This window comes from Bubalus bubalis, chromosome X, assembly GCF_019923935.1.
Source record: "Bubalus bubalis isolate 160015118507 breed Murrah chromosome X, NDDB_SH_1, whole genome shotgun sequence".
Taxonomy (NCBI): Eukaryota; Metazoa; Chordata; class Mammalia; order Artiodactyla; family Bovidae; genus Bubalus; species Bubalus bubalis.
In genome coordinates this window covers 40,185,154-40,210,603 of record NC_059181.1, presented here as the reverse complement: position 1 = coordinate 40,210,603, position 25,450 = coordinate 40,185,154, and the positions used below count along the sequence as shown (strand labels likewise).

Here is a 25,450-nt window from a genome sequence, read left to right as displayed (position 1 = left end):
TGGGGTTTTGTTATAGTTCTTGCTGTTTGTTTTTTAAACCATTGACTTCTTTTAGGCTTTTTCTTTATCTTTGATTTTCTGTAGTTTGAAAATCATATGCCGACGTGTAGTTTATTGTCATTTATCCTGCTTTGCATTCCCTGAGCTTCCTGCATCTGTGGTTTGGTGTTTGAGGTTGATGTGGGGGAAATTCTCAGTCATTATTGTTTCAAATATTTCTTCTGTTCCTTCTTCTTCTCCTATGATATTCTCATTATGCTGATGTTATACTTTTTTTAAGTTGTTCCATAGACCTTGGATATTTTTATCTGTTTTTCTTTTTTTCAGACTGTGTTCTCTTTGCTTTCAGTTTTTGAGGATTTTATTGACGTATCCTCTAGCTCAGAGATTCTTTCTTCAGCCATGTTCAGTATACTAATAAGCCCATCAAAGGCATTCTTCATTTCTGTTACAGTGTTTTTAATCTCTAAAATTTCTTTGTGGCTCTTTCTTAGGATTCTTATCTCTCTGCTTACATTGCCCATCTGTTTTTACATGCTGCATACTTTATCTATTAGGGCCCTTAGTAGTTTAATCATAGTTGTTTTAAATTCCTGATCTGATAATTCCAACATTCCTCCCATGTCTGCTTCTGAGGCTTACTCTCACTTCAAAGTGTGTTTTTTGCCTTGTGGTATTTTGTAACTTTTTCTTAACAGCCAGACATGATGTGCTGCGAAAAAGGAACTGCTGTAAACAGGCCTTAGTAATGTGGTGGTGAAGTGTTGGGGGACGGAGAGGATTATACCTTCCTGTGACTAGATCTGTCTTTTAGTGACACTATGCCTCTGGACTGTGAACTTCACAAGAGTTTCTAGTCTTTTCTTCTATAGTTGGGGCAGGATGTCTATAATGGGCTGTAGTTGGGTATTTCCCTTCTCCCTAGGTCAGTTAGGTTTTGATAATACCTCAACAGGTTAGACTCTGTTTAATTAATTTCCCATGAAGGCAGATATTGTTAAGAATAGAGTGTGATAGTGTATGTCAAAATACTTCCTTTCCTCTCCCCATCCCTATGAGGGGATTTTACTCCAATATTAACTGTAGGAAATTGGTTGAATCCTGGAGGTAAATCTCACAACATTATGGAAACCCCCTTAATTGAGTCCCTCTGGAGTTTTTAGCTTTCAAAGTTGCATACTGAGCCTCTAGAAATTCATCACTTACAGTTCAGATTTTTCTACCCTTGCAGTGGTTCCTATGGTCATTTCTACTGGTGAGTCTCTCTGTTCAAGTAAGCTGTGACTTCCTGTGTTCACTTGTCTATCTCTTCCATCTTGGGGTAGTAATTTGCCCTATGTTCTCCCCTCTTGCAAATCCAAGAAGAGCTGTTACTTTTTCAGTCTGTTCAACTTTTCACTAGGTTTTGAGTGGCAACTTCCAAAGCTTCTTACATGCCAAATCAGATACTGAAAGTCTCAGTTATTGTATTTCCAACTCCAGAATTTGCATTTTGTTCTTTTTTTAAATAATCTGTCTTTGTTATATCTCCAGAGAATACTGACTGAACAACAACAATCTCTTTATTGCTATTCCTACTTGATAAGACATAGTTATTCTCTTAGTTGGTTAAGGCTGCTATAACAAAATACCACAGACCGGGTAGCTTTAACAAGAAACATTTATTTCTCACAGTTCTGAAGGCTGGGAAGTCCGAGATCAACATGGCATATTTGGTAAAGATCTGCTCCCTGGTTCATAGACAGTTGAGTTTTCATTGTATCTTAACAAGGCAAAAGGGGCAAGGGATCTCTCTGGGGTCTCTTTATAAGGACAGTAATCCCATTCTTAAGGGCTCTACCCTCATGATCTAATTATCTCCCAAAGGAACTGCCTCCAAATACCATAACATTAGGGATTAGACTTCAGCATGTGAGTTTTGAGGGGAACACAGACATTCAGTCAATCATAGTGATCATACCTTTCTCTCCTTTAAGCATGATTTCCTTTAGTTCTTTGAATATATTTATAATGGCTACTTTGATGTCTTGGTCTATTAAATCTTACTGCTCTCATAGACGGGTTCTGTTACCTGATTTTTCCCCTGTGTATGAATCATACATTCCTATTTTATTTCATGTCTTGTAATTTTTTGTTGAGAAATGGACATTTTATACAAAGTATTATAGCAACTCTGGACACTGATTCTCTTGCCCCTGAGGCTAGTCGTCGTTGTTTGTTTACTTGCTTAGTGACTGGCTGGATTATTTTAGTGAAGTTGATTTCCCCTTCAGTGTGAAACCTCTGATATTGCTCCTCAGAGGGCAAAGTCTTGAGCATGAGCAATCAGTCTGGGATGACAGTTTTAGCAGGACTCTTTTTGAGGCTCTCTTTCCCTGATCACACCCAGCTGTTAAACCCACTAATTGCTGGCTGATTGCTCTATTGCTTTCAACAATGCCCTGGGGCATAAATTACCCCACAGAAGGAACCCTTTAAATCCAGATTAGTTTAGAGGGATAGTGTTTGAGGTCAATCTTTGAGGGTTCTTCTGACCCTAGAAGGGGTATTCTAGCTGTCACTCTCACTGGTTCTCCCTGTAAACTAGCTGGCCTGTGATTTAGTTTGTGCCTCTAATGAAACTATCAGTCTCCTCCTAATCACTTTCCACTGTTCCTGCATTGTTTTTGATAGTATATCCTTAGACTTGAGTTAGTTCCTTTGGAAAGAGTCCAGGGCTCTGTTTTATGGTCTGCCTCTCCCTTTGGGCAAAATTTCTAAGCCATGGCTCCATAGCTGGGGAGAGGAAAAGTCACATGCTTCTTTCTGCTTTAGGAGCTGGGCACTGAGCAGGGTTTGGTAGCCTCTAGTCTTTTCAGTTTTCCTCTTCCTTCATGAAACCTCTGCCTCACAAAGAAGTTGGAGCAAGAGTGTTTGATGCCCCAGTATTCTCAGTGTACTGCACCTGAAGTAGATCTCCACCCAAGGAGTGGGGGCTATGTGGAAAATATAAAGGATAATAAGGACTATTATGAATTATAGAGTAAAAAACTGTATGACCTAGAAGTAATGGAAAAAATGGAATGGCAACCTGCTCCAGGATTCTTGCCTGGAGGATCCCAGGGACAGAGGAGCCTGGCAGACTACAGTCCATGGAATCACAAAGAGTGACTTGAGAAAGGAGAATGAAGCTGGAGGTATCATGGTCCCTGATTTCAAACTATACTACAAAGCTATTTAATCAAAAGAGTATGGTACCAGCACAAAAGCAGACACACAGATCAATGAAACAGAAATGAGAGCCCAGAAATAAACCCACACATGTATGGACAATTAGTTTATGACAAAAGAGAAAGAACATATAGTGAAGAAAGGGAAGTCTGTTCAGTAAATGGTGCTGGTAAAATTGAACAGCCGTATGTAAAAGAATGAATCTAGACCATTATCCTATGCCACAAACAAATAGGAACTCAAAGTGGATTAAAGACGTGCATGTAGGACCTGAAACTATAAAATCCCCAGACCTGAAACTATAAAATCCCCAGAAGAAAACATAGGCAGTAACCTCCTTGACATTGGTCTTAGTGATGTTTTTGTAGATTTGACTCCAAAGGCAAAGGAAACAAATGTAAAAATAAACAAAAGAGACTACATCAAACTACAAAGCTTTTGCACAGTTAAGAAAACCATTATCAAAACAAAAAAGCAAACTACTGAATGGGAGAAGATATTTGCAAATCCAATAAGGTGTTACTATCAATATATAAAGAACTCATACAGCTCAACAACAACAAAAATAGTCTAATTAAAAATGGGCAGATATATGAATAGACATTTTTCTATAGAAGATATATAGATGACCAACATGAAAAGATGAAAAGGCGCATGAAAAGATGTTCAACATCACTAATTATTAGGGAAATGCACATCAAAACCAAAGTAAGATATCATCCCACCCACACCTATTAGAGTGGCTATTATCAAAAAGATAAGAAATAACAAATATTGGAGAGGATATAGAGAAAAGGGAATCCTTGTACACTGTTGGGAGGGATTGTCAATTGGTGCAGCCATTGTATGCAGATTTATAAAAAAATTAAGAATACAGCTACCATGAAAAGTGACAGTGAAAGTGTTAGTTACTTAGTTGTGTCTGACTCTTTGCGACTCCATGGACTGTAGCTCTCCATGCTCCTCTGTCCATGGAATTCTACAGGCAAGAATACTAGAGAGGGTCGCCATTCCCTTCTCCAGGGCATCTTCCCCACCAAGGGATTGAACCTGGGCCTCCTGCATTGCAGGCAGATTCTTTACCATCTGAGCCACCAGGGAAGCCATAGAACTACCATAGTGGATAGTGAAAGTTGTTCAGTCATATCCAACTCTTTGCGACCCCATGAACTATACAGTCCATGGAATTCTCCAGGCCAGAATACTAGAGTGGGTAGCCTTTCCCTTCTCCAGGGAATCTTCCCAACCCAGGGATTGGACCCAGGTCTCCCACATCGCAGGTGGATTCTTTACCAGCTGAGCCATAAGGGAACTACCATATGACCCAACTATTCTACTTCTGGGTATTTATCTCAAGAATATGAAAATACTAATTTGAAAAAATATAGGCACCCCTTTGATTCATGGGGTTGCAAAGAGTTGGACACGACTGAGTGACTGAACTGAACTGAACTGATATTCATTGCAGCATTATGTACAATAGCCAAGAGATGGAAACAACATAAGTGTCCATTGATGAGGTATATATATACAATGGAATACTACTCAGCCAAAAAGAATGTTGTCATTTGTGATAACATGGATGGGCCTTGAGGGTATTATGCTAAGTGAAATAAGTCAGAAGGAAAAAGACCAATACTGTATGATTTCAATTATATGTGGAATCTAAACAAAACAAAACAAAAGCAAACTCATAGATACAGAGAACAGCTTGATTACCAAAGAGGAAAGGGGTTGGGGGTGGGTGAAAGGGATGAAGGGAGTCAATTATATGGGGATGGATAGTAACTAGACTTTTGGGAGTGATCACATTATAGTGTGTATGGCTGTCAAATTATAATGTTGTATACCTGTGACATATATATAAACAAAAAATAAAATTGTTTTTGTTTGCAGATAATAAAATCTCATATGTAGAAAATCCTAAAGACTTCACAAAAAAACTGCTAGAGCTAATCAGTAGATTCAGAAAAGTTGCAGGATACAAAATCAGTTGCATTTCTTTTTTTTTTTTTTTTTTAGTTGCATTTCTATATGCTAACAATGAAATGTATGAAAAAAGAAAACAATCTCATTAATAATAGCATTAAAAACAATACAATAGTTAGGGAAAATTTTAACCAAGGAGGTAAAAGATGTGTACATTGAAAATTATAAGACTTTGATGAAAGAAGTTGAGAAGACACAAAAAAAGGAGAAGATAGCCTGTCTTCATGGATTAGAAGAATTAATATTATTAAAATGCCCATACTTTCCAAAGCCATTGATATACTCAGTGCATCTCTCTCAAAATTCCAGTGGCATTTAAAAAGTTTTCTTTCTTTCTTTCTGACTGTGCCGGGTCTTCATTGCTGCACAGTGTGGGCTTCCTCTAGTTGTGGTGGGCAGGAGCTCCACTCGAGTGGTGGTACATGGGCTTCTCTCTGCGGCGGGCTCTCCTGTTGTGGAGCGTGGGCCCTAGGCGAGTGGGCTTCAGTAGCTGTGGTGCATGGGCCCAGCTGCCCTGCAGCATGTGGAGTCCTCCCTGACCAGGGATCAAACCCATGTCCCCTGCATTGACAGGCAGATTCTTAACCACTAGATCACCAGGAAAGTCCTCCAATGACATTTTCCACAGAAATAGGAAAACAATCCTAAAATTCATGTGAAAGTACAAAAGACTGTAAATAGCCAAAGAACTTTTGAGAAAGAAGAACAAAGCTGGAGGCATTGTACTTCCTGATTTCAAAGTATATTACAAAGCTATAGTTATAAAAACAGTATACTACTGGCATCAAAATAGACACATAGACAAATGGAACAGAACTGACAACCCAGAAACAAAACTACTGTCAACAATATTTGACAAGGGAGCCAAGAATACTCTGGGGAAAGGATAGCGTTTTCAATAAATGGTATTGGGAAAACTGGATATTCACATGTAGGATAATGGATCCCTATGTTACATCACTCACAAAAATTAACTCAAAATTGATTAAAGACTTAGATATAAGACCTGAACCCATAAAACTCCCAGAAAAAAACATAAGGGAAAAATTCCTTAATGATTTTTGACAGTGATTTTTTTATATGACACCAAAAGCACAAGCAATGAAAACAAAAATAAATGAGTGGGACCACAGCAACCTACAAAGCTTCTGCACACTGAAAGAAGAAATAAACAAAATGAAAAGACAACCTATGGAATGGGAGAAAATATTTGCAGACCTTGTATCTGATGATAGGCTAAAATCCAAAATAGATAAGGCACTCATACAACTCAATAGCAAAAAAACAAACAAACAAACAAAAAAAAACCAGTTAAAAAATTTAACTGAAAAGACATTTTCCCAAAGAATACATACAAATGGCCAACAAGTCATGAAAAGGTGCTCAATATCATCAATCATCACGTCATACTTGTTAGAATGGTCATCATCAAAAAGATAAGAGATAACAAGCGTTGGCAAGGATGCAGAAAAAAACATTTGCTGATGTTGGTGGGAATGTAAATTAGTACAGCCATTTGGAAAACAGTATAGAGGTTCCTTAAAAACTTGAAAATAGAATTACCATATGATTTCGCAATCCCATTTCTGGGTATATATCCAAAGGAAATGAAATCAGGATCTGAAATAGATATCTGCACTCCTATGTTCAGTGTGGCATTATTAACAACAGTCAATACCAGGAAATAAGCTAAAGGCCCATTAGTTGATGAATGGATGAAGAAAATATGATATATACATATACATGCAGGAATATTTTTCAGCCATAAAATGGCAGGAAATCCATTTGTGAAAACCTGGATGGACCTTGAGGGCATTATGTTAAATGAAATAAGTCAGATAAAGATAAATGCTGAATGATCTCACTTATATATAGACTCTAACAAGGCTGAACTGATAGAAACAAAATATAATGGCAGTTGCCAGCAGCTGGTGTGGGGGTGGTGGTGTTGGGAGAAAAGGGATATGTTGGTCAAAGAGTATAAACTTACAAGATGAACAGGTTCTGGAGATCTAATGTATAGTATGGTGAGTATAATATAACTATTTAACAATACTTTATTATATACTTGAAAGTTGCTGAGCTGCTGCTGCTGCTAAGTCGCTTCAGTCGTGTCTGACTCTGTGCGACCCCATGGACTGCAGCCTACCAGGCTTCTCTGTGCATGGGATTCTCCAGGCAAGAACACTGGAGTGGGTTGCCATTTCCTTCTCCAATGCATGAAAGTGGAAAGTGAAAGTGAAGTCGCTCAGTCGTGTCTGACTCTGTGCGACCCCATGGACTGCAGCCTACCAGGCTTCTCTGTGCATGGGATTCTCCAGGCAAGAACACTGGAGTGGGTTGCCATTTCCTTCTCCAATGCATGAAAGTGGAAAGTGAAAGTGAAGTCGCTCAGTTGTGTCTGACTCTTAGCGACCCCATGGACTGCAGCCTACCAGGCTCCTCCATCCATGGGATTTTCCAGGCAACAGTACTGGAGTGGGGTGCCATCGCCTAATGTTCTCACCACACACATAGAAAAGGTAATTATATTAGGTAATGGAGGTGTTAACTAACCTTATTATGGTAATCATTTCACAATATACATGTGTATCAGATGATCACATTGTATACCTTAAATTTACACAATGTTGAATGTCAAGTACATCTCAATAAATCTGGAGAAAAATAAAGCCATGCGTAACCTTAAAATAAAAACACATCAGGAGGAGTATGTTTTCATGTCTCAAACATGTTCTTAAAGGTCTTAAAGTCAGAACAGATCTTAAGTATATCAAGAAGTCTCTTAAAATTGAAAGTCATCAGGAAGAGTCTGTTGTTTTTGTAATAGAGTTTCTTGTTGACATAATTCACATCCAATAAAATTCACTGCTTTCAAGTATATAATTCAGTGGCTTTTAGTGTATATACAAGGTCTTGCAACCATCACCACTATCTAATTGCAGAATATTTTCATCACTCTAATAGACCCCATGCCCTATAGCAGTCACTCACCATTCCTCTCTACCCAAAGCTAGTGACAATGACTAATCTACTTTCTGTCTCTATGAATTTGCCTATTTTGACATTTCATATAAATGGAATCATATATGTGACCTTTTCTTCCCTGGTTTCTTTCCCTTAGTGTAATATTTTCTAGATCCATCTATGCTGTAGTATATATGAGTTACTTCATTTCTTTTTATGGCTGAATAATATTCCATTGTATGGATATATCACATTTTATTTATTCATCAGTTGATAGACATTTGGGTTGTTTCTATTTTTATATTAATAATAGAAATCAATAATAGCCAAAAAGTAGAAACAATATAATATATGCTACTATGAACATTTGAGTACAAGTTTTGTGTGAACATCAGTTTTTATTTCTCAGGGAGTATATACCTAGAAGTGAAATTGCTGAGCCATATGGTAAAGTGTGTGTGTATGTGTGTGTGAGTACACTCAGTCATGTCTGACTCTTTGTAACCCCATGGACTGTAGCCCACCAGGCTCCACTGTCCATGGAATTTTCCAGACAAGAATACTGGAATGGGCTGCCATTTCCTTCTCTAAGGGATCTTACTGATCCAGGGATGGAACTCGTGTCTCTTATCCTGCATTGGCAGGCACGTTCTTTACCAGCTGAACTATTGGGGAAGCCATATAGTAAGGAAGAGTTTCAATTATCTCAGGAAGGGTCATAGATAAAGCAAGAAGGGTCTCAGTCATATAGGAAAGGTTTAAATAGATCAGGAAGTGTCACAAATGTATCATAAATGCTCTCAAAGAGAAAGGGGGTGTCTCAAATACAACAGAAATCATCTCAACATAGTCAGGAAGATTTCATAATGTGTTAGTAAGGGCTCCAAACTGAAATGAACATCTTAAATACATCGCAAAAGGTCTCAAATTCAAAGGAAAGGTGTCATCTAATCAAGAAAAGTATCAAATCCCTAAGAAGGATCTCAAAAAGTAAAGATCTTAAAATTTTATGAGAAAGGGTCAAATAGTTAGGAAAGATGGCAATACATTAGGGAGGATCTCAAATATACCAGGAGTCATGTTACCAGCAGGAAGAGACTAAAATAGTCAAGAGGAATATCTAATAGAGTAGTCAACTTAACAGTGGAAACAGTGGCTGACTTTATTTTTCTGGGCTCCAAAATCACTGCAGATGGTGATTGCAGCCATGAAATTACAAGATGCTTACTCCTTGGAAGGAAAGTTATGACCAACCTAGACAGCATATTAAAAAGCAAGGACATTACTTTGTCAACAAAGGTCTGTCTAGTCAAGGCTATGGTTTTTCCAGTGGTCACATATGGATGTGAGAGTTGGGCTATAAAGAAAGCTGAGCACTGAAGAATTGATGCTTTTGAACTGTGGTGTTGGAGAAGACTCTTGAGAGTCCCTTGGACTGCAAGGAGATCCAACCAGTCCATCCTAAAGATCAGTCCTGGGTGTTTATTGGCAGGACTTACGATGTTGAAGCTGAAACTCCAATACTTTGGCCACCTGATGCAGAGCTGACTCATTTGAAAAGACCCTGATGCTGGGAAAGATCGAGGGCAGGAGGAGAAGGGGATGACAGAGGATGAGATGGTGGGATGGCATCACCGACTCAATGGACATGGGTTTGGGTGGACTCCGGGAGTTGGTGATGGACAGGCAGGCTTGGTGTACTGCGGTTCATGGGGTTGCAAAGAGTCAGACACGACTGAGCGACTGAATTGAACTGAACTGAGTCAACTCAAACAAGCCAGGAAGGGTCTGACACTGGTAAGGAAGTATCTCGAATTTGTCAGGCAGAGTGTAAAACATGTCTCTATTGGTCCTAAAGTGAAAGTAAAAGTGTTAGTTGCTTAGTTGCATCCAACTCTTTGTGACTCCATGGACTGTAGCCCGCCAGCCTCTGTCCATGGGATTTTCCAGGCAAGAATACTAGAGTGGACTGGCCTTCCCTTCTCCAGGGGATTTTCCTGACCCAGGAATTGAACCCAGGTCTCCCGCATAGCAGAAAGATTCTTACTGTCTGAGCCACCAGAGAAGCCCATTCTAATGGTCCTAAACAGTCCAGCAATTTAGGAAAAGTGTCTTCTATTAGGAAGGGTCTCAAACTGTCAGGAAGTGTTTCAAACACGTTTCACCCTTTCAAAAGTGTTTTGAAATGTGTTTCAGAAGTGTTTCACCCTTTCAAACACAAAAGGTCATAATTAGAGAAAGTGTCTCAACCATCACATATCATCTTAAACAAACCAGGAACACTTTCAAAGTAGTTAGGAAGTGTTTCAAATAGGTAAATGCCTCAGACTGAGAGCAACAGTCTCCAATAGTTGAGAAAGGTCACAATATGTCAAGGAGTCTCAAACATGTCAGGAAGAGTGTCAAATAAAGAAATAAATACTGGTCTCAAACTTGTCATGAAGGGTCTTGGGCAAGTCAGAGAAAGTCAGTCAGGAAGAGCCTCAACTTTGTAAGTGCTTCAAACATAGCAGGTACATCTCAAGTGGACGGAAGAGACTCATCATGTCAAGATGTGCTTCAAACATGACAAGAAGTGTCACAAAGAGAGAAGAAGGATCTGAAATATATCACATATCCTCTCAAACCAGACTGGAAGCTTCTCAAAGTAATAAGGAAGAGTTATGAATAAGTCAGTAAGAGTCTCAAAAGAAAATGGAGTGTCTCTGATACAACCCAGAGAATCGACATCTCAGGAAGGGAGGGACTCAAATGAATTAGAAGGCTTTCAAATACATCAGGAAGAGTAGCACACAGGTCAAGGAGTTTCTCAAACCTATTAGGAATGTCCCAAGTAGAGAGGAAGGGTCTGGCATGCATCAGGAATATTCTCGAACAAGTCAAACAAGTACATAAAGGTCTCAGACAGAGATAAAGACATCTAAATACCTCCAGAAGAGTCTCAAACTTGTCAAGAAAGGTTTCAAGTAAGTTAAGGAGGAAAGATTTCAAGCAAGTAGAAATAAGTGTTCCTAGTATATCAGGAAGAGTCTCAAAGAAGTCATGGATGCTCTAAAACATGTCAGGAAGGGATTTAAATATGTCAGGAAGGTTCTCAGATATGTGAGGAAAAATCTCACACATGACTGGAAGCGTCTTAAACTTCTCCAGAACAGTCTAGAACAGAGACGGAAAGTCGCAAATACATAAGGAAGCATCTCAAATAAGTGAGGAATGTTCTCAAGGTAGTAAGGATGGACCATAAATAAATCAGTCAGGTTTACTGAACTGAAGGAAGTGGCTCAAGTTCATTTGTGAGTCTTAACCATGTCAGGAAGATTCTCAAACAAGTTGGGAAGAGTCTCAAGCAAGTTAGAAAAGATTTCACAGATGTCAGGAAGAGTTTCAAAGATGTTATGAAGACTCTCAAATACGTCAGGAAGAATCACAAATAGGAAAGGAACGTTCTCAAATCTGTCAGGAATGATTACAGAGAGACAGGAAGAATCTCAAATATGTCATGAATGGTCTCAAACAGTTAGGAAGTGTCTCAAAGACAACAGAAGATTTTCAAAACTATCAGAAAGAATAGCAAGTGTGTAGGGAACAGTCTCCAGCACATGAGGAAGTGTCTCACACAAGTCAGGAAGTTGCAGACATATCATGAAGCATCTCCAACAAGCCAGGACATGTCTCAGGAACAGCCCCAAATACTTCACATACCTGTCCAGAAGGAAGGGTCTCAAATACATCAAGAAGGGTCATGCATGTCACAGAGTGTTTCAAATACATGGGAGGTGGAGGGGCTCATTATCATCAGGAAGAGTCTCAGACATGACAAGATGTGTCTCGAACGTGACAGGAAGTGTCAAGAGAGAGGAAGGATCTGAAATGCATCGTGAATCCTCTCAATCAAACTGGAAGGATCTCAAAGTAGTTGTGAAGAACATTTGTCAATGAGGTTCAGTAAGTGTCTTGAATACTTCTGGAAGGGTCTTAAACATTTCACTAAGTGATTTTGAGTTGGGAAGCAAGTCAGAAACGTCTCAAAGATATAAAGAGTCTCAAACAGAAAGGAAGTGTCTCGATACAACTGAGAGGGTAAAGAGCCTCAGGTATATTGGGAGGAACCTAATACACCAGGTAGAGTAGCAATCATATCAGTAAGTGTTGCAAACAGAGGAAAAGAGTCTCAGGATTCATCTGAAGTCTGGAAGGTTCTCAAAGTAGTTAAGAAGAACTTGTAAGATAAGTCAGTAAGCATCTCAAACTGAGAGAAAGAGACCCAAACACCTCCAGAAGGGTCTCAAATGTGTCAGGTAAAGTTTCAAATAAGTTAAGAAGGGTCTTAGGCAAGTTTGACAAGGTGTTTAATATGTCATAGAGAATCTTGAACAAGTCTTGAAGGCTCTTAAGTATGTCAGGAAATCTTAAATACACGAGGTAGGTTCTCGAATATAGCAAGAACTGTCTCCGGGAAGACTCTCAAACTTGTCAGGAAGAAGCCAGAACAGAGAAGAAAATGTCTCACATACATCAGGAATCATCTCAAATAATTCAGAAAAGTTCTCAAAATAGTAAGGACAAGCTGGAAATAAGTCAGTAAGGTGTTTCAAAGAGCAGGAAGTGTCTCAAATACATCTCAGATGTTTTGAACTTGTCAGGAAAGATCTCAACCAAGTTGAGGAGGGATTCAAGAACATCAGAAAAGGTCTCTTATACATCTGGAAGAGTCTCAAAAAATTCATGAGGTCTTCTCAAACATGTCAGAAAGAGTGTTAAATGGGTAGGAAGCTGCTCAAATCTATCAGGAATGCTGTAAAAGAGACAGAAGTCTCAAATATACCAGGAACAGTCTCATTCAGCAAGTAGCTCAAATACATTGGGAAGATTCACAAATATGTCAACAAGAGTAGTAGATATAGTAAGAACAATCTCAGACATGTCAGGAAGACTCGAACAGGAAGAGTCACAAGCAAGTTAGATAGGGCTTCAAATACATTAGGGAAATATTCAAAAAAAATCAGGAAGCATCTCAAGTAAGAAAGGGTCTCAAATTCATCCGACCATTAGCAATGTGTCTTGAAGGGTCCCAAACATTTAGCATACGCACGTGTGCTCAGTTATGTCTGGCTCTTTGCAACCCCATGGACTGTAACTCACCAGGTGCTTCTGTCCATGGGATTTCCTGGACAAGAATACCGGAGTGGGTTGCCATTTCCTTCTCCAAGGGATCTTCCAAACAGTTAGGAAGGATCTCAAATATGTTAGTACATGCACCTGGGTTGAATAATGCCTCCCTCCCACCCAAATTCATATATACCTGGAACTTCAGGATGTGACCTTATTTGGAAATAGAGCATTTGTGGATGTAATTAGTAAAGATGAGGCCATACTGGATTAAGGTGGGCCCTACATTCAATGATTGCTGTCCTTATAGGAGGCCTTGTGAAGACACATAGGGAGGTGAATGCCCTCTGAAGGTGGAGGCAGAGATTGGAGTGATATGTCCACAAGTCAAGGAATGCCAAGAAGTGCCAGCAACCAAAAGAAGCTTGGAAAGACATAGAACAGATACCCCCTCAGAACCTCCAGAAGGAATCAGTCCTGCTGATACCTTGATTTCAGACTTCTGGGCTCCTGAACTGTGAGGGAATTATTGATACTTTCTGTTGTTTTAAGACACCCAGTTTGTGGAACTTTTTTTTTTTTTTGACAGCAGCCCTGAAAAACTAAATACAGTAGAGATATCAAATACATCAGGAAGAGTCTCAAGGATGTTAGGATGTGTCTCAAGACAGGAATTGTTACCAAGAAAGAGAAAAAGTCTGAAATCATCAATTCTCTCAAAGTGGACCATCAAGATTCAAAATAGTCAGGAAGAGTTTTAATTTTGTCAGGAAGGGTCTCAGACATAAAGGAAGGGTCTCCAGCACATCCAGAAGGGTGCAAAGATTTCAATAAGAGTCTCAAAAGAAGTGTCTCAGGCATGTCAGAGAAGGTCTCAAATATGTCATGTAGAATCTGAAGCCATGGTTATGCTCAACTTTCCAGGAGGAGTCTTCAATACACAAGGAAGGTTCTTTATTTTTTAACAGTTAAATATATATTTATTTATTTATTTATTTTTGGCTGTGCTGGGTCTTCATTGCTGCGTGCAGATTTTCTCTAGTTGCGGCGAGTTGAAGCTCCTCTCTAGTTGTGGTGTGTGGACTTCTCTTCGTGGTGGCTTCTCTTGTTGTGGGGGCAGGCATGGGCTCTAGGGCACTCAGGCTTCAGTGGTTGTGGCTCCCAGGTTCTAGAGCGCGGGCTCAGTAGTTGTGCATGGGCTTAGTTGCTCCGCAGCACGTGGAATCTTCCTGGATCAGAGATCGAACCCATGCCTCCTGCATTGGCAGGCAATTCTTAATTACTGGAGCACCAGGGAAGTCCGACACAAGGAAGGTCCTTAAATACAGCAAGAATGGTCTCAAACACATACAGAGGAGTCTTAAACTTGTCAGGAAGTATTTGAAACAGAGAGAAAGTACATGACAAAATATCTCAAACAAGTCCAGAAGTTTCTCAAAGTAGTTAAGGAGACTTATTAATAAGCCAGTAAAGATCTCAAACAGAAAAGAAGTGTCTCAGATACAAGAGAGTGTCACCATGTTAAGTACAGTCTCAAAAGTCAAGAAGGGCCTCAAATACATCAGGAAGAATCCCAACTATATCAGAGGAGAAGGAAGCATTATGAAGGGACTCAGAGATGTCAGGAAGCCTCACAAACAGGAAAAAGGGTCTCAGATTTATCAGGAATCCTCTTAAACAATTCTGGAAGCATCTCAAAGTCATTAGGAAGAGGTTTAAAGACATCAAGGAGGGTTTCAACAGAGATAAAGGGTTTCAAAAACAACCATAAACAAACATATCTGTATATTTCGCAAGTAAGTCATAAATTGTTTCAAACATTTCAGCAAAAGTTTTAAGGCCAGGAGTTTCCTTAAATGTTTCAGGAATGGTCTCAAACAGAGAAGAATACATCAGGAAGCTCGGATTCAACTCAGGAAAGGTCTTGGATATATTAGGAAGTGTCTCACCCTGAGAAGCAGACTCTCAAATACAAGGAGAATCTCTTAATACCTCAGGAAGAGTCTCACACAGGTGAGGAAGGGTCTCAAACATGGCAAGTAACATCTCAAGTCACAAAGGATCATACTATCTGGAAAAGTCTTAAATATGTGAAGAATTTTCTCAGGAACATCTCAAATATGTCAGAAGTATCTCCATCGGTTGGAAATGTTGTGAAACAAGTCAAGAAAGGTCTCATCTGGTTAAGAAGGCTCACACAGTAGAAAGGTGGAGTCTCAAACTTGTGCAAGAGTGTCTTCAACAGATAAGAGTCTATCTGAGGGTTGTCAAGAAGTTTTACATTCACCAGGAAGGGTCTCAGAGACAGGAAGAATCTCAGATACTTCAGGAATGGTGTCAAACGTATGAGGAAATGTGGTAAATAGAGGGGAAGAGTCTCAAGCTTGTCAAAATGGGTTTCAAATACACTGGGGAGTGTCTCAAACAATTAAGAATTAAAAAATAGTCAGGCAAGGGCATTCCCCTGGTGGTCCAGTAGTTAGGACTCCGTGCTCTCACTGACAGGGCCCAGGTTCAATCTCTGGTTGGGGAGCTAAGAGCTCACAAGCAGCATGGCACAGCCAAGAAAAAGAAAAAAAAAAAAATGTCAGGACAGTGTCAAATAGTCAGAAAGCATCTCAAACTGAGAAATCTCAAATATGTCAGGAGAAGTCTCAAACAAGTGAGTAATAGTCTTCACTATGTCAGAAAATTCTCATATACCTCAGCAAGGATTGTAACTCATCAGGAAGGGTCTCAAACATGTCTGGGAGGCTTTCCAAGGGTCAAAAAGGCCATGAAACAAATGAAGAAGGATGCCAAAATCATCAGAAAGAGTCTCCAACGTCCAAAGTCAGTTCAGTCGCTCATTCGTGTCTGAATCTTTGTGACCCCATGGACTGCAGCCTGCCAGGCTTCCCTGTCCATTACCAATTCCCAGAGCTTGCTCAAACTCATGTCCATCGAGTCGGTGATGCCAGCCAACTATCTCATCCTCTGTTGTCCCCTTCTCCTCATGCCTTAAATATTTCCCAGGATCTCAAAAATGTCAAGTAGGGCCTCAGACTTGGAGTTTCTAAAACAGGCAAGCAGATTCTCAAATATATCAGGAAGTGTCTCCCCAAAATTTAGTATTTGAATGTAATCAGAAAGAGTTTTAAGTACATCAATTACTATCTCAGAACCAGGAAGAGTCTCAGATACTTTGGGAATGGTCTATAACAGCTCAGGAAGAGTATCAAACAAGTCAGAAAGGTTTTCAAATACATTAGAAAGAGTCGCAAACAATAGGGAAGGGTCTCAAACAATAGGGAAGGGTCTCAAACTTGTCAGAGTCTCAGATTCCTCAGGAAGAATTTAAAATACATCCAGAAGGAGGGTTTCTCTGGTGGTCCAGTATTGAAGGCTCTACGCTTCTACTGCAGGGCATGGGCTCAATCCCTGGTCTGGGGACCAAGATCCTACATGCCTTGAGGTGGGGCAAAAAACAACAATGACAAAAACACAAAATACATCTAGAAGGGTCTCCAATAGAAAGAGTCTCAAAAACCTCAAAAGGAATGTCAAAACAAGTTAGGATGAGTCTCAAATATATCAGGAAGGACTTTGAATAAATCAAGGAGTCTTTCAAGACATCAGGAAAAGTCTCAAGTAGGTTAGCAAGTGTCTCAACGTGGAAGCTGGAAATCTCAAGTATTTCATAAAAGGTCTCAACCATGCCAAAGTTGTTCAAATACGTCAGCAAGTGTCTCAAGCATGACAGGAAGTGGCTCAGTGAAGAAGAGCTTTAAATATGTTAGGAAGGGCTCAAATACATTAGGAAGTAGCTTAAAACAAGTCAGAAACAGTCTTAAAGTAGCCAGGAAGAATCTCAAACACATCAGGAGAAGTTGGAAACATTTCAGGAATAATCCCCAATAAGTCTGGAAGCATCTCAAATTGACAGGAAGAGTTTCAAATAGGAAAGTTCTTGAATCTATAAGGTTGGGTCTCATTAAGTCAGCTAGAGTCTCAAATATGTCAGAAATGGTCTCAAAGAAGTCAAAGAGAGTCTCAAATACATCAGGAAGGATCTCATATTCAATAGGCATCGACAATAAGTCAGGAAAGGTATCAAACAGACAAGACTCTATCAGAAAGAAACTAAACCAACTTGGGAATGGTATCACATAGCCACAAAGATGGTCAAAACAAGTCAGGAAGGGTCTCAAATACTTCAGGTACACTCTCAAACAAGTCAGAAAAGTTTCAAAATGTGTCAGCACGAGTCTCAAATATATCAGGAACGGCCTGAAGCAAGCCAGGAAAGGATCAGATATGTGCAAGTGTCTCAAACATGTCATGAATGTTCTCAAACAAACCAGGAACTGTCTCAAACGTGGCAGGAGGATCTCAGGAAGTGCTTTCATTACCTCAGGAAGGGTCTCAGTCAGGAAGAGTCTCAGCAAGGCAAGAAGGGTCTCAAATATTTTTGGAAGGATCACAGACAGAAAGAGAGGGTTTCAAATAATCAACCTAGTTCTCTAAAATGTCAGGAAGTCTCCAACAAGTAGCGAAGTGTCTGGAACATGTCTGGAAGAGGCTTAAATACATGAGGAAGTTTCTCAAATAGATCAGGCAGGGTCTCAGACAACTGAGGAAGAGTCTCGATCATGTCAGAGTTTCTCACATAGTGCCAGAGGCTGTCAAACAAGTCACAAAGAGTCTCAAACATGTCAGGAGGGTCTGAAATATGTCCAGTGGGGTCTCCAACATGGCAGGTATCATCTCAAACAAGTTAGGAGGCATCTGAAATAGTTCAGAAGAGTTTTAAATATGTACGTGAGGTTCAAACAGAGAGGAATAGTCTCAGTAGATCAGGAATGGTCTTAAACACACCAGGAAAGTTCTCGAACAAGTCTGGAAGTGCATGCATGCTAAGTCACTCAGTCATGCCCGACTCTTTGTGAACCCATGGGGTTCACAGTCCCCCCTCTGTCCATGGAATTCTCCAGGCAAGAATATTGGAGCGGGTTGCCATTCCCTGCTTCAGGGGATCTTCCTGACCCAGGCATCGAACCGTGTCTCCTGCATTGGCAGGCAGATTCTATACTGTCTGAACCACCAGAGAAGCCCAAGTTTGGAAGAGTCTCAAACAAATCAGAATGAATCTCCAAGTTGTCAGAGTTTTAGATATGTCGGAGAGAACCTCAGGCAGGATGAGTCTCAAATATGTTGGGGACTGTCTCAAACATGTCAGGAAGTGTGGCAAAGTCCTCAGGATTGGTCTCAAGTCCATTAGGAAGTATCTCAATCTAGTCAGAACTAGCTCAAATGTGTCAGGAAGCTTGCCTCACATTAAAAGATAGGTCTGAAACAAGTTAGGATGGTCTCAAACATGTCAGGAAGAGTCTCAAATGAACTAGGAAGGGTCCCCTACAAATCAGGAAGGGTATCTAATTCATCAGACTGAGTCTAAAACAAGTCAGTGGTAGTTGCTCAGTTGTACCCGACTCTTTGTGATCCCAAGGACTGTAGCCTGCTAGGCTCCTCTGTCCATGGAATTCTCCAGGCAAGAATACTGGAGTGGATTGCCATTCCCTTCTCTGGGGGATCTCCCTGACCCAGTGATTGAACCTGGATCTCCTGCATTGCAGGCAGATTCTTTACCCTCTGAGACACCACGGAATGCCAAAACAAGTCAGGAAGGGCTTAAATAAGTCAGAAGGAGTCTCAAACAAGGCAGAAATCTCCTCAAATATGCTGGCAAGGGTCTTAGCTTAGACAAGGACATTTCTAAGGAAATGCTTTTACCCCCTTGTGTGTCATTATGATTCTGAGCCTCTAGCTGTATGCTCTGATGTGCTCAGAACTTCAGAATGGGCCAGTAATATGTGACCGTTCCCTCCTCTCCATCCCCTCCCTCCCATATTTGCTTTATGGCCAATTGATCAAATGCCAGACTCTTCTGACATAACTTCCAGATCATGGTCAAAGAGCCAGTGTTTATTTCCTTCTCCATGCATTTATATCACAGCTGTGTCAGCTGGGATCTTTTCAACAGCAAAATGAATCCAAGCTTAGAAGCACCTCAGGGCTTTAGTTTGGTTGGTTTTTTGACAAGCTATGTTAAAATTAATAGCACTTAATTCTGCACAAAGAAATTTAGTTAGCCATCATTTCTTCTTCTTCTTCTTTTTTTTCTGCTTTATAGAAAGCCAGGAAGGGGTCTTGTGTAGAAATTAAACTGTGGCATGCCCGTGATTAGCAGTTGACATCCTCTTTCCATGGAAAATAAACACAGTGTTCAGCATGGCTGGATTCCCCACTTCCTTGTTTATAGAGGCAACCGGGTGTCTTTATCAATCATTTATTTACTGTAAATGTTCCAGTTAGAAGCAAAGGTCTGTCTTTATGTAAAACTCACATTGCCCAGACTTGCCACTAACTTTGCATTTTTTAGCTCTAGGAAATATTTCTTACCCAAATTTTGTGTTTGTATAATGTACAGTAAATCAAACAAACAAACACCTCTCCTGGACAGTGTTTTCACTAACATCAGAGAATACGTGAGAGCCAGCAATTGCTGGTCAAAGGGTAAGAGAAGAAACATATGGAAAGCTTGTTATGCCTTGGCACTAAAGAATTAAGAAAAGAATACCTCGGAAGGGAATACTAATAGTTTCTCAAGTCTCAAGAATTATTGCCTGTGAGAACAGTATTGAATTACAATTTGTCAAATTAATAACCACAAAAATTAAAAATAGATGACCTAATTTGGTCTCATGAATTATTTTTGAGAACCACTGACTCATACCAAGGTGTTTCTGCAGTGAAGAGTTGGTCCTGGCCTAGTTTCTCCTCTCAGGGGTGAGGGGCGGTGGCCTAACCCCTCCAATTCCCCAGGCCCTGTCTTAGTCGATTGAGCAGCAGGAAAAACATCAGCCAGTGTGGTCTTATTACCTTCTAGAGACATAGACTGAATGTTTTTTGATGTGATTCTTGGAATCTAGATTTTTATCTATGGACGAAGTACTGAGGAAACAGGCACGCTGTTGGTGGTGGATTAGAGAGGGCTACAAGTTCTTTGACCCCGTCCAAATTACGAGGTAGAGTCCATTTCCCCTCCCATTGTGTCTGAACAGGGCTTGTCACTCTTTAACCAACAGAATGTGGCAGAAGTGACCCTGGGCCAGTTGTAGGTCCTGAGAACTGGCAGCTTCCACTTTGTTCTTGGGCACTTCCTCTCCGAACCCAGCCACCATGAAGTGAGAAGCCCGAGTGTCACGGAGAGGCCACGCGTACATGCTATGCACAACAGCCCTAGCTGAGCTCTCAGCCAACGGTTGGCATCAACTGCCTGCCATCTGTGTGAGCCGTCTTGGTTGTTCCAGCTCAGTTCAACCACCAGATGACTGTAGTCCCAGATGACAGCAGACAGAGTAGAAGCTCCCAGCCCAGCCAAGTGAACCCGCAATAGACAATTGAAGCAATTAAGAATTAGCTGCCCCCTAATATATATGGAGCACTGCCAGGCACTGTGCCGAGTGCTTTGTATTCTCTATCTTGTTTAATCCCCCCAAACCACCCCAGGAGACAGAAGCTCTTATGATGATGCCTGCTTGACCAGTGAAGGAATTGAGCTTCAGAAAGGTTAAGTACCTGACAAAGTTAGTGAATAGTGGCAGCAGCACTCAAACCCAGGCCTGTGATAAACCATAAAGGAAAAGAACATGAATCTGTATATCTGAATCACTTTGCTGTACACCAGAAACTAACACAACATTGCAAATCAACTATACTTCAATTAAAAAAAACCCAGACCTGATTTCAAAGTGTGCCTCTCTGCCCTCCTCATGATCTGATTTAGTCAGATTAGGCAAAAAGGAATTCCCATAAACTTTACTAGGCAAAAAACATACGGATTTATGTGGAAAAACATGCTCAAGCTTCAACTCAATGTTCTAAAGAACACTAAAAACAACAACAACACTTTTTACTCTGGAACATTTCCAAGCATATCTACCAGTCGGACAGTGTTTGCACCATCATGTACCTGTCACGTGGTTTCAATGATTATGAAGGGATGACCGGTCTTCTTTCATCTACATTCCCAACTACTTTTCTCACCCCACCATGAGATTATCTTAAAGCAAGTCCCAGACATTATGTCTTCTCATCTGTAAATATTTAAGTATGTATCTCTAAAAGATAAAAATTTGTTATTCCCAAACATAACCCTTATCATAACTAAAAAATATTAACAATTTAAAAATATCATTTGTATCCAGTCAAAAATCTTCCACATTATCTCATAGTTATTAATTTTAATAGTTTCTTCAAATGAGGAACCAGACAAAGTCCCTCCTTGCATGTGGTTAACATACTTCTTGGGATTCCCTTGTAGCTCAGTCGGTAAAGAATCTGCCTACAATGCAGGAGACCTGGGTTCAGTTCCTGGGTTGGGAAGATCCCCTGGAGAAGGAAATGGCAACCCACTCCAGTATTCTTGCCTGGGAAATCCTAAAGACAGAGGAGCCTGGCAGGCCCATCTTAAGTCTTTTTGATAGGTTACCCTTTGTTCCCTGGGCCATGCCACACACTTACCCTCTTATATTCTTGCTATCAGTTTGCAGAAAAAAATGGACATATCTGCACTGGCAAATTCCCCACAGTCAGTATTTGGCTGATTGTATCTGTGCCTCCAATGTCATTTAATATGTTCTTTTAAACCCTGTATTTCCTATAAATTGGCAATTAGGTTTAGAGGCTTGATCAAATTCAGGTTTGATTTTATTGGCAAGAATATAGTATCCAGGCTTACACTTGTGCCTTTAATCCATTTTGAGTTTATTTTTGTGTATGGTGCTAGAGAATGTTCTAACAAATGAACTTATATACAAAACAAATAGATGCACAGACATAGAAAACAAATTTATGGTTACCAAAGGGGAAAGCAGGAAAGGGACAAATTTTATACACATGACTATATATAAAATAGATAAACCACAAGGACCTATTGTATAGCACAGGGAAGTAGTATACTCGATATTTTGTAATAACCTAGCCCTGAAAAAAATATATCTGAATCACTTTGCTGTATACCTGACACTAACAATGTTGTAAATCAACCACACTTCAATTAAAAAAAGTACTTTGTAAGCAGTACTGTGTACTTCCTGTTGCATCATATCAGGAGGCCCGGAACGTCTGGCTTTCCCATTTTTAGTGATGCTAAGATTAATCGTTGGATTCTGTTGTTGTTAGTCCCTCTTTTAAAGTTTCCATCAGCCTTTCACCTGATGGAAAACATTGCCTTAATCCATTATTTCATTAGGGCTTACACATTTGTGAGATTCTAATTTCGTCATTTCTTTTACCTTTGTTAGTGGACATTTTTCTATAATAAGGGGCTTCCCTTGTGGCTCAGGTGGGAAAGAATCTGCCTGCAACGCGAGAGACCTGGGTTCGATCCCTGGGTTGGGAAGATCCCCTGGAGGAGGGAAAGGCTACCCACTCCAGTATTCTGGCCTGGAGAATTCTATGGACTGTATAGACCATGGGGTCGCAAAGAGTCGGACACGACTGAGCGACTTTCACTTTCTATAATAAAGAACTTTTTTTAATCTACTGTTTGTATATCCTGAAGTACAGTTCATATAAGAAAGGCAGAATAAATGCTCGATTCCTTACCTTTATTCATCAATATTGTCTAAAGATGATCAAAGAGCTTTTTTTTTAAAAAGAAAAATCATTATGAGCCTGTGGGTTTTTAGCCTATTTGATGTATTTCATTACATTCATTTTTTAATTCCTTACTTAGTTTCATGGAGATATAACTCACATACCATGCAATTCACCCATATAAAATGCACAATTCAATGGTTTTTAGTACATTCACAGAGTTGTGCGATCATTACCATAGTATACTTTTAGAACATTTTAATTCTGCCAAAAAGAAACCTTATACGCATTAGCAGTCATTCTTTATCCGCCTAAAGCTCCAACAATCCTACGCAACCACTGATCAACTTTCTGTTTCTATTGATTTGCCTATCCTTGACATTTTGTTTAAATGGAATTGCACAACATGTGACCTCTGGCTTCTTTGCTTTAGTATAATGTTTTCAAGGTTCATCCATGTTGTAGCATGTGTCTGTACTTTTTATCACCAAAAAATATTCCATTGTATGGCTGTACCATATTTTATTTATTCATCAGTTGATGGATTTAAGTGGCTTAATCATTACCTTTGAACACTTAACATCTCTAGCATTTTTCTTTAGGATAGTTCATATATAAAGTTTAAATTTTCCTTTCCTTTAGGATCCTTGGTCTATGTATCGATTAGAGTTAGACTTCACAGTCTGTAACAGAAATGCAAAGTATAGTGGCTTAAATATGATAGGGGTTTATTTTTCTCTCCCATGAAAGGAATTCAGGGTAGTCATCCAGGGCTGATATGGCAGCTCTGCACACATCTAGGGGAATCCCTGGTGGCTCCGTGGTATAGAGTCTGCCTGCAATGAAGGAGACATGGGTTTGATTCTTGGGTTGGGAAGATCCGCTCAAGAAGGAAATGGCAACCCACTCCAGTATTCTTGCCTGGGAAATCCCATAGACAGAGGAGACTGGTGGGCTACAGTCCATAGAGTCGCAAGAGTTGGATACAACGGAGTGACTAAACCACCACCACACACATCTAAGACCCAGGATCCTTCTTTCTGCTCTCCTGTGTTTGGTGCACGGCTTCCATCATGAAGACTCCTTTGTGGTCCATGATGGCTGTTGCAACTCAACCATTATATATACACATTCAAGGCAGTAGGCAGAAGGAAAGGGCAAGGGCAAAAGCTTAAGTCACTTGCATTAGTCAGTTTCCTTTCCAAAGCTTTCTCAGAAGTCTAAAGCAATGACTTGCTTTCACCTCATCAGTCATCAATATCTGCAGGGAAAGCTGGAAAAGTATTGTTTTCAAGATGAGTGCATTGTCACCCCCAATAATATAGGGTTTGTGTTCAGAACAAAGAAGAGGAGAATGAGCAGTGGATAGGCAACTAGCAATCTGTGCCACAAACTGTAAATCTCAGTAATTGCTGTTTTGTGAAGTCCTTGTAGCCCATTCTGAACACTGCCACTTTAAGACAACAGGACCCTTCTATAGGGTCCCCCCATAGGGGAGGGCTTCCACAGCACCTTGTCAAGGGCCATCCTGCATGCATCTTACTTTTTGCTACCTTGCTTCTTGACAGGGTTGTGACCCTATTGCCCCTTATGTGCCAATTCTCTTGCTTGGATTTGGTGACTCACGCACTGAAAGCACTCTAGGCCCCTGCTTGTACCACTCAGCCTGGTGACCTATCACTACCTTCCATTTCTGATCTTAGCTCCCATCCAGTTTCCAACTTTACTGTTCCTGGGTGGTCCCTGCCCTACTCAAAGCATACAGCCTTTCATAAGGAATAAGTTCTAGTTCCAATGGCTGACAGTTACCATCTCCATCTGTGTGTTTATCTATGAAATGGTAACCCCCAAATGTTATGGAATTTTTAACAACTGAGGGAAATTGCTTCTTGGAAAGAGCACCAAACTAGCAGGCAGGAAACGTGAGTTCTATACCTTCATTCTTAATTCTTCAATCAATAATTTTGGTTTTTTCTTTTTTTGGCCAAGTGGCATGAGGGATCTTAGTTCCCTGACCAGGGATCATGCCTGTTCCCCCTGCAGTGGAAGTGCAGAGTCTTAACCACTGGACCGCCAGGGAAGTCCCCAAACAATAGTTTTCTGAGCACTTACTTTGTGTGAGTCACTGACCCAGCTCTGCAAATTAAATGTGGGAGCTGGGGGATGTCACTTCACATCTTCACACATTCTTTTCCTGGACTAAATTAACTTGAAGGCTATGTTAGCTTGTGTTCTTCTAGTAGCAGAGCCTGAGACAAGGATTTGGAGGAGCTGTGGTCAGGTGTTTTATAGCATGTCCTCCGAAGGGGATGTGTTTGGTGTTTTTCCTCACAATTAGACTGGAGTTATGAATTTGGGGGAGAAAGACCACAGAGGTAAACTAAAATTCTCATCACCTCATATCAAGTACACAAACTATCAACATGATGTCACTCTTAATGTTGACCTTGACCACCTGGCTTGACCAGGGCTTCCCTGGTAGGTCAGCTGGTAACGAATCTGCCTACAATGCAGGAAACCCCAGTTCAATCCT

The 25,450-nt window shown here is 40.3% G+C and overlaps 1 long non-coding RNA gene across 1 annotated transcript in view; it reads left to right on the top strand.

Moving 5' to 3' along the window:
- Positions 1–25,450, top strand: part of LOC123331860 — a 157,350-nt gene that overhangs the window by 30,881 nt on the left and 101,019 nt on the right. The gene's annotated exons all lie outside the window — the stretch shown is intronic.